Source organism: Ctenocephalides felis, unplaced genomic scaffold, assembly GCF_003426905.1.
Source record: "Ctenocephalides felis isolate EL2017-DRISC unplaced genomic scaffold, ASM342690v1 CF-g0.4_SCAFFOLD_01794, whole genome shotgun sequence".
NCBI lineage: Eukaryota > Metazoa > Arthropoda > Insecta > Siphonaptera > Pulicidae > Ctenocephalides > Ctenocephalides felis.
Window position 1 is genome coordinate 13,724 of NW_020537948.1, and position 5,308 is coordinate 19,031.

A 5,308-nucleotide genomic window follows, 5' to 3' on the forward strand; every position below is an offset into this window, starting at 1 on the left:
TTTGTATTTATTCAGATATGAAAAATCTTAGTGCACGAAGCCAACTTGCACGTCAGTGATTTTGGGGTAAACTTTAAGAATTCATCAATATTTAATTAATCGCATTGTACTTCTGGATTACTTTGCCATAAATTCTACGAAAATGTAAGAGACATTGTTTGTATTTGAATATTATATAAAAAAGTATATTATGATTTTAGTCAATTTTTTTAGTCATTTATAAATTCATTTTACAATCTTTAATATTTTAGATATAAAAAACAGGCCGTACACTTTGCAAATCGGTTTACATGGTACTACTCTCAAGTCCCATGTTGTCTAGTGGTTAGGATACCTGGCTCTCACCCAGGAGGCCGGGGTTCGATTCCCCGCATGGGAATATGTTTTGTTCAAAATAGTCGAATAATTTGAAAAACTCATTTATTCTTTTTTCATGTCTATTATTTAGACTATATATTTATAAGCTAAATTATGAATGAATTACGAACTAACAAATTGAGTAACGTTAGCATTGAGCTGCATCAGTATGATTTTATGTTATAATAATGGAATAGTTATATACATTATTACAATATTATTCAGAGGTTTAGGAAAAGGGTTAATGCGCTTTATAACTGTTTTTTCTGTTAGTTATTATATGTTTATATGCACATACTTAATATCATCATTAGTTTGAAATCCGGTTTTAATGGCGTTATCGAGGTTTAATTATATATGGTTACATTCGGTCATGTACTGATAAATTTATAATGTACAGATATAATGATAGATATAATCTAGTATGAATGTTAATTATAAGTGCAGCACTTAATTAGATCAGTTTCATACGTACTTATATATGTATAGTAAAATAAAATAAAATCAAAATTTTGTTTCGAAATTACCTAACATTAGCAGCTTTTGTCAACTTGTACCCAGAGTTGTATTCCTTGTTAGATCTAAGCTGAGCTTGCCTGCTCCGTACAGCATCCTTGAAAATAGGTAAATGTTCGCAATTATATTGCGAAAATGGTTCAACTCTAGCTTTGATCACACTTGAATAAAGTGGGTTGATAGTTTCACTTTGATATATTTCATTTAAAAAAACATCCTGCTGCGATTGGGAGCCATCGCTCCAGCTCTCAAAGGAATAAGGACGTGGTGTCCTCGACCTCAAAAACCTCGATGTTATTATCACACGTACTCTTATATGGTTTATAATATGTTTTTCATATTTCAATTTCTGTTTGGCTAATTTTTTTCTCTTTTTCTGTTCTTGGTTTTTAATATTCTTCAATATTTTCTTCTCAATTTTTTCAACTATTTTTTTATCCTTTTCCGAAGATTTTCGAGATCCATCGCTCGAGATGGTAACAATTCTCTCTACGTCATCGCTATATGGAGCGTTAAATTTTTTACATAAAATCCAATCTGCAAAACCGAATTCGAAAAATTCGTTATTAGAGAAAGTCGCAAATATTTCATATGCGAAATATTATCTCCATTATTTTTTATAATTAAAAGACCAATGGTTTATTCATGACTATTGAATTATTTTTATGTAGAAATGGCTTTATAAATCATAAAAGACATAAAGAATAAAGAGGCTGATGAATCTATGCCGCGCGTTTAATTACCGCCATTTCTCATTCCAAATTTATAGAATTTATAATTGTTAATTATATTTTTAGCAAGTGTTTGTGGAATGAATAATCGATTTAATAATAAAAATTTGTGAATAGAACTTAAACAACGTGATTACTTCATTATTGTTGTGAAACATAACTGACAACTGATTTTTATAATAAAATTAACACAAAAGCCGAATAAATTTAATTATAGCTGTTGTAATTCTGGATGCGCCTACAACAAGATATCATATTAACACCTTTTATTTTTCTTTACAGATTGCAAATTAATACCCTAGAAGATAAAAATCGAGTGGTCTACCAGGTGAGTTTTATGATTTTTAATCCATCGATATAAATATGTATTAAATATTAATATTTTATACACTGTATGTTTTATTACCTCCATGAATGTTACTCTGTTGTTTGTATGAAAAATACTGTTTCGTATTCATGTCGTACTGATTGCTACATTTGGTTTTAAAACTCGGAGTGTGAGGGCTCCATTTATCTTTTCGAACACAGCATCCACAAAATTTCAAATGGCATTTTAGAAGACCTTCTAACATTTTATCTTTCGATTGAAAGAATTTGCTTTAGGCATGTTAGTAGATAGACATAGTAGTAAATTGAGAAAAAATGTCTTTTGTCTTCCTCATATATCAATATTGCAAAGCCACTTGTTGTGATCAATGGTATTTTGAAAAAAAAACTAAGCGCAATTATTTTTAAAATAAATGCTGAATTAACTGAACATAAAGCTAACTAAAAAATAAAAAATAATCTATTAAAATACATATTTGGATTACACTTGTTAGACAAAATTAAACTAAAATGAGTAAAAAATATTAAAAGGTTCATGATAACCTCTTATCATTGTTAACTAGTTTAATAACTTCTATATAGTGTCATTCCTCGATTTAACCATGGTATTTTGCCATCGTATTACTAAAATTTATGCCTAAAACTCCACAAGTATCAGCAGATGTTAAATTGTCTTATGAATAAAAACAACCCAATTCACTTCACAATTTCACACTGCGATTGTCATTGATCAACCAACTGATTCGCCTACCACACTGCAACTACTCATGCACATAACACTCGTAAAACCCCCGATTTTCCAGGCAAATTTAACAATTTTCTTTCCATTTTTCGCAACTGAATATCATAAACATTATTTTCCCGACAACATGTCCGACTCCGACGACTAGTGGACTAATTTTTATCCATCAGCGTTTGGTTGGCGCAGTTTGCAGAAGGGTTCCAATGGAATTATTACGCTTGAGTGCGCCGACACTTCCGTTTTGTTATGCACAGGAAACGATAGAATATTTTGAAATTTATCGTACACACGCACGGGTACCGTAGTGCCGCCTGCGATTATTGAAATTTTTTATTAATGCCTATTGTATTTCTGGTAGTTTATCGAAATCCAGCGGGAAAAAAAACTATCATAATGCTAGGCACATGCTTAGGCAAATTTATAATACAAGTAGGGGAAGTACGAACAAAATGATGTGGTGTTTTGTTTGTAAATGATATTTATTTATTTAATAATATTATAATCAGTATTAATTGTTTTTACCCATCTTAGATTCACTGGCTACCAGCAATAGAGAGTCTTACTAATTAAGTAAGAAGTTCCTTAAAAATTATGCCCTTACTCTATACGTCATTTTTTCCGTACTGTATGGGTAATAGGGTTTTCGTTATTAATTGCATTTGTCCTTAATAAATATGTTATTATAGTTCCTACTAAGACAGACAAAATTGTTATATGGTAAAAATGACACAGTGGCCTTATTTAATAAAATTGGCTAAGTTTAGTATTGTTTCCGCGACTGTAATATAAAGAAAGCCATAATAACGACAATATACGAAAATTAAAAAATTATCAAAATTCCATCAAACACCTGATAATTGCAATAAAATAGATCAAAATCACTAGTACTGCCATAAGTTTATTTAAATAACTATATAATATAGTTCAAAATAGCTATGTAACAGTCCCAAAAAAACTCAAATATATTTTTTTGCGTTATATTTTTGAACCGATTACTGCGACAAGACTGTGACAATGACGTTCTACGTCTGACTAGAGTTTATGATTATGTCTTTCTTCATATTATACAGTCGCAAAAACGTTACTAAAACTAGCCAATTTTTTAATAAAGCCACTGTGTCACTTTGTTCATATAACCATTTTGTCCATATAACAATTTTGTCTATACTTATTATTTTGTCCGTATCCCCTATCTAAGTACAATATATTTTATATTTATATGACACCACCTTCAAAAATTAGGCTAACAAGATGTTGGTCTAAGTAACATTCGATAAATGTTACTATAATTCATTTACCATTTTCATTAAACGTATGTATCAAAATAGCTCATAAAATTGTACTGTAATTTAATTTATAGTTCATCACAATAATCACAATACAACATAAAAAAGCTGTTATTATATTATTTCATGTTTTACATTTGTTCCTGTGCATTTACCCATGATTATCATCAATTACATAGCATGATATAAAATTTCTACACAAACTAAAATATAACTTTTGTTTATCATAATTCGATGAATTCAGTTCAATAACATTTTCATTTTATTGCAACATTAAGATTTTATTTTATATCTTACTTTCCTACTTTCCTACTGCTACTCGCTCTTTATTATTATTATTTTATATATTTAAAGTTCAAAGTAATAAAATAAAAATAAATAATAACATATGGTTACTATCTACAATAGTTTTAATTACCTGTCGGTACATAAATTTAGCTCAGAATCGCATATTATGTAAATTATTTATGAATTTCCATATCTGATATACATACATTTCCGTGAAAGAACAGGTGGCTTACGTCCAGCTTTTCAAATTGATTCTTTTACGTTAAATTTTTGAATCAAATTTATTGTCCTTTCTGACAGTTTGTAAATAAAAGAGATAATAATAAAAAAAATTGACTCGACTTAAAAATAAAGCAGTTTATGCTGTTAAATGATTAAATATATTAAAACTTGAATAAAATGATGAAATAAAGTATATCAACTTTAATTAATTAATAGTTGTAAATGTGTAACGTACTATTTTGCTTGTATTATGTGAGTACGGTTTTAAGTATACAAAGGTAATTAAAATAACAATTTTGATATATGGATTTTAGAATAAATTATGTTATGATTATGTATGAATAATCATAGTTAACAGTAAGTGATTTTGTAGAACATCATGATGATGATGGGATAAATCACGATATTGTCAGGGATGACAACCAAAAGAAAAACGAATGGAAGTTTTGAAAAAATCATGAGATTTCAAACATTGTCTTCACAAAAATAGGTGGAGGTTAGAATTTTTACGAAACAAACCAAAAATAATTTTTGTTTATAATTAGGTTTTCATTCTTTCAACATAACTCAACTCAATATCAATTCAAACTAATGACAAATCACTGAGTGTTTTGAATTAATTATTCGTTAATGTAATCTTTTCAAGGAGTTACTTAATTTGACTACTAATTAAGAGTGTGGTGTATATGAGCCCATGTGTTGTCCTATTTGTATTTAGTGTACTTTGATAATGACATCAAATTGTATGTCGAAATTTTGGTAAGTGCAGTAAGGTTTCTCTAAAAATTTTATACTACTATTATTTTTGATATATATAGCCTTTATTATCAAGGATTTTT

The 5,308-nt window shown here is 28.5% G+C and overlaps 1 non-coding gene across 1 annotated transcript; it reads left to right on the top strand.

The window, feature by feature from the left end:
- The first annotated feature begins 307 nt into the window (after positions 1-307).
- Trnae-cuc lies at positions 308-379 on the top strand. Its single transcript has one exon. It is a non-coding gene; the product is annotated as a tRNA-Glu (tRNA).
- The last annotated feature ends 4,929 nt before the right edge of the window (positions 380-5,308 follow it).